The sequence below is a fragment of the Leuciscus leuciscus genome (genome assembly GCF_965113295.1).
Source record: "Leuciscus leuciscus genome assembly, chromosome: 1".
Classification (NCBI taxonomy): domain Eukaryota; kingdom Metazoa; phylum Chordata; class Actinopteri; order Cypriniformes; family Leuciscidae; genus Leuciscus; species Leuciscus leuciscus.
This window is the reverse complement of record NC_138725.1, coordinates 76,463,744-76,477,738: the sequence shown is the minus strand read 5'-3', so window position 1 is coordinate 76,477,738 and position 13,995 is coordinate 76,463,744. Positions and strand designations below refer to the sequence as shown.

General features: G+C 38.1%; 1 protein-coding gene across 4 annotated transcripts in view; it reads left to right on the top strand.

The window, feature by feature from the left end:
• LOC309510091 (NACHT, LRR and PYD domains-containing protein 3-like) overlaps positions 1-13,995 on the top strand; it is a 168,530-nt gene that overhangs the window by 49,799 nt on the left and 104,736 nt on the right. The gene's annotated exons all lie outside the window — the stretch shown is intronic.

Genomic DNA, 13,995 nt, shown 5'->3' with positions numbered 1-13,995 from the left:
ATATTTTTTATTAGATCAGATAACATTTTAAGCTGTCATATGTCATGTTACAATGTGCCCCACACACGTTACAATGTACCCCACCTATGGGGCATGTTGTCACATTTCACTTCCATTCTTTCGGGGTATATCAAGAAAAAAGTATATACTGTATTAATAAAACAAAACCACATAATTGTACTAGACATGTGGGAAATTAATGTGGGAAAAAATAAATACACTGAACCATAAGTAGATTTACACAAACTGAGAAAGTCAAAAAGCGTTAGGTTGTGCCCCGCTCTCCCCTAATTATATATTTAAGTACTGAGTAATATTAAGTACATGTACGTACTATAGGGTTAGGGTTAATCATAAGGCATCACTATTGTTATTGCTCATATTTTTATAAGTCCCATAGACTTTGCATTGTGACCAACTTTGACCACTCGTCGCTCTGAGCGAGGATTTCACAGAAACGTGTGGTTTACCACATTTGAAGAGGCTGACAGGCTCTGTAAGAACATACCTCACGATGGGGTAAAAGTTGCACCCCTGGAGGGCAGGAGCGTCCCAAAGTTTCCCATTGACTTACTATGGCGAAGGTCGGCCCTGAAACGCGTGTGTTTCTCCTACTATGGTAAATTGCACAGGGATTTTGTATTGAACATAACTCTGGATCACAGTGTCATAGAGACAAGGGGGCGGGCTCATTTTACTCAGACGACCAATCAGTCTCTCAGGATCATTGTGAAGCTATCAAGCAACGCCCTAGCAACCATTGTCGAGCGTCCTAGCAACCAACATCCACAGAGGGATATCTTCCATTCTGAATGTCACAGAGGCATGGGAGTTGTTTTATATCATTCACACTGACAAGTAGCCTTTGGAGTTTCATCATTGGCAGCTGCTAAGCCACTCTCTAGCAACCAAATAGAGCGGGACGGTTGAAACACAGGGGTGGGACGGATGAAACATAACAGTTTAAACGGCAACTATTCATCTAATGCTTGATTTTATGAACAATACCTGACAAGTAAGTTATGTAGATATTGTTTCAAACATATTTTTTTATATATATTTTTTATTTAAAGGTTCATGTTAACAATTTTGTTCTGTCGTCATATAAAAAAATAGGCGATAAGCCATTCGCATTTTGCGTGCTCTTTCTTATAGGCTATTTTGACGAAGACAGACAAATCAGTTCACAATTCATATTCTTACATCTCTTCCTTGAGTCATATCGAGTGTTTGCTAGTTGAATAGCCTGTTATTATGAAGAAAACGAGGTCAACCGGAAGACGATAGGCTAAATGAAATTTATTGAAGATTGCACAATTGATGATTATTAAAAAGATAACGTGTTGCGTAATTGAAAATGAATTTGTATTAAAAGAATCACAAGTCAAGGAACAGTAGCCTATATGAATTTTGAACCGTATAGGGTAAATAACCATCTATGAACAGCCTATAGGCTAAATAACCATGAACAGGTAAAATTCATGTCACAATGATCACAGATGTAATGTGTTTTCATTATTTATTGCAAAACACTTTTTTATTCAATGCTTAAACACTTAAACACAGTGTGACCACATTAACAGCGGTTTTATATTTCCTATGACCAGGTTTAACTGGAAGGATGCGCTGTCGGGACGGTTTAAACACTGTTTCAACCGTCCCGACAGCGCCTCCTGCCAGTTAAACCCGTTTTTCCCTTAAACTAAAAAAAACTCTTATAATGCACACTTAAGGGTGTGTTGGAGTAATATACCTGCCGTATTATCATTACAATAAGACATGAAACAATAAATACAACTTGTCAGTCAAAAAAAAGTACCAAAGAAATAATTCACTTTCTGCACTCAAAAACAGCTTTCCGGCTCTAACTTTAAAACGGAATGATGTAAAGAATAAATGTTTTCGCGGGTCTGGTAGGCATTGCGTGCTGTACATGCTGACGAAATCTGACGTATAGGCTACATGAGTGGTTTTCAAGGAAATCTCAATGTTTCATCCGTCCCGCGTTTCAATCGTCCCGCCTCTCCCCTAATAGAAACATGAGGGTGGTCTCATTTGACTTGGGGCAGCAAACAGCCAATCATGAGTCACCTCAACACTTTCTAGCCCCGTCCTAGCAACCATTGTCGAGCACCCTAGCAACCAACATCCACAGAGGGATATCTTCCATTCTGAATGTCAGAGGCGTGGAAGTTGGTTTATATCATTTACACTGACAAGCAGCCTTTGGAGTTTCATCATTGGCAGCTGCTAAGCCACTCTCTAGCAACCAAATAGAGCACCCTAGCAACCGTTTTGCAAGACCTATATCTCTGCATCAGAACATCGTATAGAGATGGTGGTTGGCTCTTTTGACTCATGCTAGCAAACAGGAATTCCAACATGCTACAAATGCTAGCTGTGAATAGCTACATGCTAAATGCAATAAGCTTAGGGTAAACATGATAAAAACAACTCAAAATGTTCTAGCATAGGGCTAGCAACATGTTAATTATGCTAGCATATTGCTAAAAATATCTAGCAATTTGCTAATAGTGCTAATAACATGCAAGCAACTTGCTAATCATGCTAATATCATTTTAGAAACACGGTAAATCATGCTATAGTGTGATAATTTGTGGTAAATCATGTTAGAAACATGGTAAATCATACTAAAACGTGGTATATCATGGTATCACAACATTGTTAATTGTGTTAGCATGTGCCCAGGGCCGAGTTTTGCCACTGCAAGCACCACTCACATTTTCTTCATGAAATGTACATTCCAGTTTATAGTTATTATTACAGTAAATACATGTAATTTGTAACAATGACATTGTTATTGTTATTGTTACAACAATGTTATTGTATAGTGTTACCAAAAAACCTGGAAAAAAAATACATTTATCAAGTATTTAGAAATGTAAACAGTATTTGTGTTTGTTTCATATGGTTAAAAAAAAACAAAAAACTTTTATACTATTTTCTACAAGTTTAAAAACTGTAATGTGGTTTATAAAAGTAATAACATATTGTCCTAGCCTGGATGCCAGCCGAACTTAGCCCCGCCCACAACATTTTTAGGTCGGGAAGTTCGGTCTGGACTCGTTCCGTTGAGGAGCTATTATGCCCGAACAAAAATTGTTCGGACCAATCAAATTGTCAGGGCGGGCTTTATACGATGATGGACAGATGAGCAACGTAACGTAATCATCCACGTCACCAACGAGCGCTTGGGTTGAATTCGTTTACAACACAGATGACTGCCGCTGGAGAATTGTTATTTCACGAGTTCACACTTACAAATAAGTCAGATAGAATAAATACATATTTGGCGTGCTGTTTGAGGAGAGGCTCCGGGCTCGATATTCGGCCCGAACCCAAAGTGCTCCCCCCGTATTCCAGGCTGTGGAAGAACTTTTTACAGTCTATGGGAAGAACAGGCCGAGAGTGGAGGGATGCTGAAAACTGTCATGGAATGTTAGGTGAGTTGACAAAGTGAATAAATATATGCTTCCTCTCATGCTGATAGTGTAGACGAGTAGACGGTCATTGTTTGATGACAAGTTGATTGGATTGATTATTTGAACGTGCTCCTCTCAAACTTTGTTTATGAAACATTATGTGTAGATTCCGCCATCGCGTCTGTTATAGAAGATATCGACAGCGCATTCATTTTAAAGAGGAACAGAGAACCACGATCAAGACATTTGTCGATCGGAAACATGAATGAAAAACATACGTCACTTACTCCGTTGCTCTGATTGGTTGTAGGTCTATCCAATTGAGTGCAGAGGCATTTTCCTTCCTGGTTCGGTTGAAACACGCCCCATAATCAAAGCTCAATGGAGCAGTATCAGACTCACATTCTGACTAGAATCTGAGTATGACGACGTCAGGCTAATATTGTCCTTAAACACTCATATATGTGAAACTACATCTGAATTATGTTAAAAAAATATTGCAATTACAATTAACATTTTAAATTAGAATAAAAACATAAATAAATGCTCATTATATTTATTTTTTCCAGGTCAGTTTATTTGATTATTTTATAATCTGAGCAGAAAAGAGAAACTAAAAGAGAATCAAAATTCTCTCAATTAAATTCAATATGTGCTTTATTGTCATGACAATTGTTTCAATGTATTGCCAAAGCATTTCCAATCATCACACATGTATATATACATACACACAAAATAACATAAAAGAAATATAAGTAGGACCATTAATCAACATTTCAGAATTCTATAAACAATTTAGAATAGTGTGTGTTCTTTTTGAACATGGGAATTTCTAATTTGAATTACTTACAATAATTTTGGAAGATTGTGCTGAGAAGTGCATGACTTTATTTAGCTGTTATTTTAATTTTAAATGTATGTATGTCTGTATATGTAAGCAATAAGGTACGAGAGGCTGTGCTGTATCGTGAATAAGTAACGGCTGAAGGGCGTTGTTAGGCACGACGCGAAGCGGAGCCGTTACTTATTCACGATACAGCACTTGCCTCGAGTACCTTATTGCTTTTATAAAACGGTTACCACACAATATTAAAGTAAAAAAAATTATTAGTGCAACTTTCATGAAGTTAAATCAATAAAAGCATTCCATCCGCTATAAAAAAAATTGTCCCTGACAACGTTCCAATGTGTAATGTGCGTGAAAGCTCAAATAAAAACAACAAACCGTTCTCAAACTTTGTCTCATTCTTTTTCATAGGGCGCAGTGATAAATAGAACCGTTGGGTGAAGCGGTCATTGCCGTGTTTTATCGTGAATAAAGCACAGCTATTGACCAATCAGAATCAAGGATTGGAACCAACCATTTTATAAATATATATATATATAAATATATATATATATATATATATAATATATATATATATATATATATATATATATATATATATATATTTGCATGTATATGTACACATTTACATTTATTTACGTGTGTGTGTGTGTGTGTGTGTGTGTGTGTGTGTGTGTGTGTGTGTGTGTGTGTGTGTGTGTGTGTGTGTGTGTGTGTGTGTGTTAAAATGACCCAAAGATGCAGGACCTTTATCAAAACCTGGTCTCAGTCTCACTTTTCTCTACAAGGCCCCAGAATCTGTCCGTTCTCTCTTCTTGGGTTAACTCCTTGCTGTCTGTGAACTCCTCTCTAAGTAAATCTGGATCAAGCCTCAGTTGTGGAAACATGCAACCTAGCCTTGTCACTGTGTGGTAACAGATTTTCAACACATTATCAGTTAGGTTACTTAGGTTATACTTCATACTTAAATGTACAGAGCTGGTATTTTTACAACAATAAGATAATTTGAGGGCGTAGGTAAATCACAAAATAACAAGGTCAGCCTGATTCAGGAGAGATGTCCAGGCGAGAGGCTGGGTCCAACACCTTCAGGTCACAGAGCAGCTGTGAGTCTAAGGGAAAGACCTTCAGCATCTTCCCAATGACTTCCCCATAGAAAGCTCTCACTGTCCTAAGAGCACAATTATGACCGAATCACATATTAACAAGGGCTCATGAAGAAAGACAAATGAAGCATGCATTATTACTGAAGTTATAACTTACTGATATATTTTTTCTATTTCCATTAACATGGTCCGTTCTTTATTTTCAAGGAATGTTCTGGCCTCAGCCCCAATGAAGAGATCCTCATCTTCATTTTTTTTGAATGTATATAATGCTAGATCTCCACCATTCGTTCATTCTACCTGGAAGGCAGTGTTGAACGCAACCAAAGGCTTAAGAGCGGCACTCAGAAACCGAAAACAGAACTTGATCTCAGGATCATTGAAGTCGCCAGGTTCCTGATTTTAGCACTCCTCTCCTCCTTGTGACTATTAAAGTAAGCCTTCAGAGCAGCCGGTTGATTCAGCATTCTCTGTAGTATGTGTGGAGGCTGAGCCATCGTGTACTGCTGTATCTGAGCAGATTCAGATTGTCCACAAACTCATACATACACCTCATACACCTTATACACCTTACTTCTCTTGGCACTACAGGAAACACAATCAACAAAACATAAGGACAGGAAAATGTACATGAATAGTGGATAAACGGAGTCATTATACCCTAATTTTACAGAGAACAGTAGCCTGGGAAAGCCCTGACGAACTTCCGGAAAATTTGAGATTTGCTCTGCAAGTCCGCCTGGCCAAGAGCCCATTCAAGCCCATTTCCAATTTTTCCAAAACGAGGCACCAATCACAAACGTTAAGGCGGGCTTAACACGATGGCGATCGCTCTGATTGGTTTTAGGTCTATCCAATTGCGCCCAGAGGCATTTGAGCGATGTCCATTGGTGACACACCTTTGGAAATGGGCTGTGAATGAACCTTCCCCAGACCCACTCTCAATTACAACCAGGCTATGAGAACAGACTAACTAACAGAAAAACGTTTCTTCTTTTATACTGACCTTTTGTGGAAGTGGCTATACACACCACCCAGTAAATCCTCCACTGGGGCCTTGATGGCCTTCATCCCACAGCCTGTGACAAGTTGGGCAAGGTGGCATATGCAACCCACATCCTGAACATACGGTTGACTAGCTTTTAGTTTGGTGATGACTGAATGATGCTTTCCTTTCATTACGCTGCAGTTGTCAGAGTTGAAGGCCACCAGGTTATCCCATGGGATTCCTCTAGTTCTATCACAGTCAGACAAATAAATGTTTTGATAACATCCATGCCATCAAATTAAAATGAGCCTTAGGTGCATTCTTCATTGGTTAAATGAACTCACCTCAAAGTGGTTTCCAGCTTCTAATAAATATTGTCTGCTGTTCCCACATTGCAGACTGGCATGTCTAAAAATGTATTCACAACCTCAAGACTGTTCTCATCATACACTCTTTCCAGTATTAATAGTTATTTTTCTGTCTGCTTGTTATTTGACTCATCACAAAGTAATCATCAACAAGCTCTGACTTTCAAAAGTCTTTGTTTTCCAGTAGATGACAGCAATCTTCCACTAAACTATGGCATGTTTCACATTTTCGCCATGAATAAAACTGAGAAATGTAGATCTTCTTTAAAGCGACACTATTTTGCTCGCAGGTTTCTCTATAGAGCTCCCCCTACAGCTTTGGAATAGATATTTGACAACACTGTCGTCAAAACTCGTTGGTGACTCTCCCCCCTCCCATCTTCTCCCTCTGGTCATGTGCATTTGTTTTCAAAGAAGCCGGCAAACGCACAGAGCCATGTCCACTGAGGTATGTATGATACACAGAAAGCTAGCATATAAATGTTAAGATAGTGTATGTGTGCAGTGCCGTAAAGCAATTTGTTACATCGCGAGACATGTCAGAGAAAACAGTGCTGTCATCGTCCAACTCAGTTCAGTTCTCATATAATGGAGTCAAAGCATAGCCTGGAAATCTAGACGCACCCTAGCGGCAGCATAATTTATTTTGCAGCCAGTGTAGTCTAGCAACTCTCCGTTAACTTTCGAGCTGGAAAAAACAAACTCTAGTCAGGCCAATCACATCGTGTATAGAGTCGGTGGGCGGGCTTTACATAATGACGACAGAGTTGTGATGGTTCCGTGTGAATTCCCTGCTACTTGAAAACAAAGAAGAGCTGCTGCTGGCGAACAGCGGTCTTTCGAATCGGCTTTGGCCGCGACTCTGGAGGACTTGAAGTTAAGCTTTTCTTTGAGAAAAGAACAAAGAACGGCACTTAAGTCATTCTTAAAACAGGAAGATGTGTTTGTAGTTTTGCCGGCCAGATACGGCAAAAGTTGAATCTATCAACTAGCTCCGCTGTTGGGAAAACGCTCGGGTTGGTTGTAGCGCTCGGGTTGGTTGTAGCGCTGTCCTATTGCAAGCAGAGCGAATTTGAAAGACAGCCCTTTATCCCGCTCCTCGGATTGAGCCGTGACAATGGTGAGTTGCCAGACCTAACATCTTGATGTAGGTCCGGCTTGCCAGGCTAGTCAATGCAGGCAGATCAATAATATTGTTGAATATTAGGTGTCCCCAACTAAGCAAGCCAAAAGCCAAAGGCGACAGTAGCAAGGAACCAAAACTCAAAGGAAAGAAAACCTTGGGAGAAACCAGGGGACCAGTTCTGCTCTGGCCAACAAACGAACAGTGTATGATTATGATTCAGGCAGTATTACAGGTCAGAAGTCAGATTGGCTCAGAACATTGAGAATATGTATCCAGTTTCATCTGGCCAATGTCTGTCGTGTCTGAGGCCTTCAGAGGGGAGAGTGACACAAGTGACACAACCTCTGCTAACACTTCAGAGATGTGAAGTGTTAGCCAATCAAATGATTGGTTGACCTTTTGACCCAGCCTTGACCTAGCAGTGACCTTGTGTGTAATTGAATAATTTGATAATATGTCTATGACCTCATGAGTATAAGGGTATGTATTGTTTAATATTTGAACTTTGGCCCAGTTATAAAGTCAGAGTATAAAGGTATGTATTGTTTAAAATTTGAGCTTTGATATAATGGAAGTGATGAGGGTTATTTTTGAGCTCTGACATCAGGATGTGTGTGATATACTAAGTTATAAGGGTTATTTTTCAATCTCTGACATCAGGATGTTTGTGACACGCAAGCATCAGCATCGCGCTCCCTCCCACCCTCCACATTCCAGAGCACAGTGGGATTGCTGGGGACAGTGGAAGTGATAAAATAAAATATCTTCCTAATTTAACTAAAGTTGAAAAACATTCTGTTCCTTAAAAGTGTATAAATGAAATGATTATAATATGAAATATAAAATAAAATAAATATCTTGCTAATTTAACTAAAGTTGAAAGACATTCTGTTATTTAAAAGTGTATAAACTAAATGTTTATAAAATAAAAATATAAAATATAATATAAAAATAAATATCTTGCTAATTTAACTAAAGTTGACAAACATTCTATTCTTTAAAAGTATATAAATTAATTGCTTATAATATAAAATATATAATATAAAATCACAGAGTGGTTCTCTCTCACAGCACCGTCAGTCGGTCTCTGACTCAGAGGGCTGTATTCAGGATGAGACATTGTGAATGTTTTGTTAGTGATCAATTTATTTCAAAGCATAATCTTAAAAGTTTAAATGATATCTTTTAAAAATAAAAGATGTTTGTTTTAAATTAAATTAATTATAAAAGTATTAATAAAAACAAATATTATACATCGATAGTCTGTGGAAAAACTTGACTTGAACTTAAAGGACAATTCCGGTATTTAACACTTTAAGTCTATTTTGTAGTTCGTTTTGGAAGAACTAGAGTGGTGGATAAAGAAATTTTGACAATGGTTCCTGTCGCGACTTTTTGACTATTTTAGAATTGCCCATGACCGCTTTAGAATGGGAGTCTATGGCCATGCACAAACATTATGGAATGCCAAAGCTGCCAATATTAAAAATAAATAAATACATAAATAAATATACAAATAAATGTAAAAAAGAAAAAATAAATAAATATATATATAAATAAATATACATAGAAAAGCAAAAAAACGAAAATAAATCATTATTTATACATTTATTTCCTTATTTATGTATATATTTATTTTTTTCCATATTTATTTATTTATTCTTTTATTTATTTATACATTTATTCATTTATACATTTATTTATTTATACATTTATTTATTTTTACATTTATTTATTTATACATTTATGTATTTCTACATTTATTTATTTCTTCATTTATTTCTTCCTACATTTCTTCCACCGTAGGGTAATGAGGAGGGTGTGGTTTACCTCAGACATAGCAATCGAGCTCAGAGTAAGCGAAGGCGAAGGGTTGAGGCCACAGTGACACCCTGTGGCGAAATACAATAAGTATAGCTCACTGATATTGATGCGGTCTGTGACTGCGAGGTATATAAATTCTAAATCTTACTGTGTGACATGGATAGGCTACTCTTTATTCCGGACATGGCCGTAGAACATCGTTTGTCTGGATTTGTAAAATGTCCTGGCCTGGGCTAACAAACATGAAACAGGGACTCTGAAACGGAAGCGCTTGATATTTTCCATTTTTCGGTCAGAACTCACGGAAAGGAAGCAGGGCACAATAGGCAGAGGTGGGCAAACTACGGCCCGCGGGCCACATACTGTTGGGCTGTTTAATCCGGCCCGTCGAGTGTTTAAAAAATTGTCTGAAGATCGCATTCATTTTGCCTCTTTCTTGCAATACTTTGCGTTTTATATATATTGCGTTGCAAATATTTGACAATCGGAATATCAGATATTTCATGCCATAGCTAACAAATGTAAAAAAGGAAAAATGACATAAAAGCAGATCATCATTCATTCAGCGCTGTTGTGGCTGCGGTGTGTCACGTAACAAGCTAGACGCGTCACCATGGAAACCAAACAGACAGCAACTTAAGCGCATAGATTTGGTGCACATTAATGTTTTTTTCTTTTTTTTGAAAACTCACAGAGAAAAAAATGTTTTTTGGTAACATGAGCGTAACGTTAGAAAGCCGGGCGATAAAGGAGGATACATCCACAAATCCAGAGTAGCAAAAATAAATAGCAGACAAATCAAAGGAAAAACTAAACATGTGTGCAAGCGGTTACCAAACATTTTTTTCTCTGTGAGTTTTCAAAAAAAAGAAAAAAACATTAATGTGCACCAAATCTATGCGCTTAAGTTGCTGTCTGTTTGGTTTCCATGGTGACGCGTCTAGCTTGCCTATTGTGCCCTGCTTCCTTTCCGTGAGTTCTGACCGAAAAATGGAAAATATCAAGCGCTTCCGTTTCAGAGTCCCTGTTTCATGTTTGTTAGCCCAGGCCAGGACATTTTACAAATCCAGACAAACGATGTTCTACGGCCATGTCCGGAATAAAGAGTAGCCTATCCATGTCACACAGTAAGATTTAGAATTTATATACCTCGCAGTCACAGACCGCATCAATATCAGTGAGCTATACTTATTGTATTTCGCCACAGGGTGTCACTGTGGCCTCAACCCTTCGCCTTCGCTTACTCTGAGCTCGATTGCTATGTCTGAGGTAAACCACACCCTCCTCATTACCCTACGGTGGAAGAAATGTAGGAAGAAATAAATGAAGAAATAAATAAATGTAGAAATACATAAATGTATAAATAAAAAAATGTAAAAATAAATAAATGTATAAATAAATAAATGTATAAATGAATAAATGTATAAATAAATAAAAGAATAAATAAATAAATATGGAAAAAAATAAATATATACATAAATAAGGAAATAAATGTATAAATAATGATTTATTTTCGTTTTTTTGCTTTTCTATGTATATTTATTTATATATATATTTATTTATTTTTTATTTTTTACATTTATTTGTATATTTATTTATGTATTTATTTATTTTTAATATTGGCAGCGTTGGCATTCCATAAAACATGCCCTTAAAACAACCCTTAACGTTCGTTTTCAAAACTGTGCAACTCACCGAGTGGTTAGTGGTGTTCGTTGATGATTAAAAACAAGTAGCGTAGCGAAATACAGTTTCTGTCGTGTTTTATTTGGCATTTTGTAAAATCCATTGATTTCCGTTGGAGGACTCATTGCTCGTTGATATTACTGCGCTACCGGAAACGGAAAGGGGGCTGTTTACATTTGGTTGTAGTCTTTTAGGTGTTTTCGCTCGGTTCTCTGTCTCTCAGAAGGCTAGCGTGAGCAGAGCAAAGGAAGTTGCGGAAGAGCGGAAGTTTATACACGGTTGTGAGGTATCTGAAAAAATAGTTCCACTATAGAAAAATAAACGGATTGAAATCATATATTGCGCCGATATATTTGTTTTTAATCATCAACGAACACCACTAACCACTCTGTGAGTTGCACAGTTTTGAAAACGAACGTTAAGGGTTGTTTTAAGGACATGTTTGTGCATGGCCATAGACTCCCATTCTAAAGCGGTCATGGGCAATTCTAAAATAGTTAAAAAGTCGCGACAGGAACCATTGTCAAAATTTCTTTGTCCACCACTCTAGTTCATCCAAAACAAGCTACAAAATAGACTTAAAGTGTTAAATACCGGAATTGTCCTTTAAAGTATATTTTTTATTTATCAGGCGTATGTAAAATAATTCGAAATTTGAAGCATTACAAGTCATCTCACACATGTGAAATGTTCAATAATTCCTTAAGTTGTATCTGTGAGAAAATCAACACATAGGCCTATCTTCAGAGAGAGAGAGAGAGAGAGAGAGGAGAGAGAGAGAGAGAGAGAGAGAGAGAGAGAGAGAGAGAGAGAGAGAGCAACAATGAAAACATTTAGAAACTGTGAACCCTCAGGCTGTCCCATTGATAGGCTGCTTATAAGGTCCATCCGATCAGCACTGCGTCTTCTGAGAAAGAAGTTACTTGACAATCATTAAAGGGGTCATATAATGCCATTTTTGTACAAGCTAATATGATTCTTTAGGGTCTAAATTAAAAGTTTGTAATATACTTTAATTAAAAATTCTCATTAGTATTGTAAGAAAACACTAATTTTACCTGGTCAAAAACAGCTCTGTTTTCAGCACGCCGTTTCAGTGCATGTGTCTTTAAATGATAATGAGCTTTGCTCACCCCGCCCCTCTGTTCTGTGCGTACACCGTTTGTAACACAATAACCACACGTTGTTCATTATAAACGTGGGATTATGAATTATATTGAGAACGTCGTACATAGAAAACATGCTGTAATGTACCCTGAGTGTAAACCTTAGATGCATTCATCGTGAAGCCTGCAGCAAGGTTTGCAAATTTCGCAAAGATTAATATAAATACTAATATAAAGGTTAATAAAACATTACACTCACATCTTCTGGAGGTTCACCAGTAACACGTTGGTACCGATCCGTTTTTTCTCGTTTGTAAAGCTGTCTGGTGTGAAATGATTCGCGTAAACATGAAAGCATGGACGATCGTGGGGAATCCCCGTGAGGGAATCCCCGCGTCAATCCTTTGGGCATATCCCTTCAAAAACAAAACTCAGCCACTGCATCTATAGGAACATCCAAATGACTGCTGTGTTCCTTATTACATCTAAGAACAGAACACCACAATCGTGTAGACGCCATTCTACTCCAGCATATCAACAATGGCGGACTACTATGACGACGGCTGTCACAGCCATAGACAGTATAAGAAATGGACAGAGTCATCTCATTGGAACTCAATTGAGGGAAGTGAAGCCCATTTTCAGCGATTTTTTAGGACTTCCGTTCCTGACGCGCAGACTCAAACCGAGCTTGACGACGTAGATGTGACGTGAGCAACCCGTCTGTCTTCTAGTGGCTGTGGCATGAGAAATCTGAATCATTCCCTTCCGAATCTTGCAGAGACGGAGAGCGTGAGTAGGAGCTGTCCATGAGCTACGAGCAGGAGAAACTTTTGCTAGGTATTCTGATTAATTATTTTGTCATTTTGCCTCCACGTCCCCCCGATTGCCCGCGAGCTTCTCCTCCCGTCAATACGGTAATCTCTCTACTGTGCGACAGAGAGTCGTGTGGTTATGACGCAATCGTTAGCCTACTTTTACAAAAACTGTTTTTACTGGGCCATAACGTAAGCTACAAGGTAATGGAGCATTTTATACATTGTCGTGTTTCTTTAGAAATAAATAATGGACAAATGGAGTCTTCAAACGCCTCAGATGTAAAGTTATTCGCTGTCAAAGTGACGCCAAAATGAATGGGAGTCAATGGGATGCTAACAGCAGGTGAAGTTCTGCTACAAGATGGTGGCACGCGGCCGGCTTCAACTTCCGGTCGACTTCCTTCCCGCTTGGTCACAGCTTGCTCAGGGCGGGTCTTGTGTTGAAGCACGGCTGTCAATCACAATCGCGGGAGGGGCGTACGATCTTATGACGTCACAATATCGAACGGCTTGATTTCATAGATGGTCAAACATATAAGGAGATTAAAACAAAACCACTGGATGGATTTTAATCATGATAGGATGGTTGTGTACAGGCACTGCCAACAGACATTTCAGTGCAATCAACTTGTAAAAGTGCATGTACCATTATATGACCCCTTTAAAGATATTTATATATAATA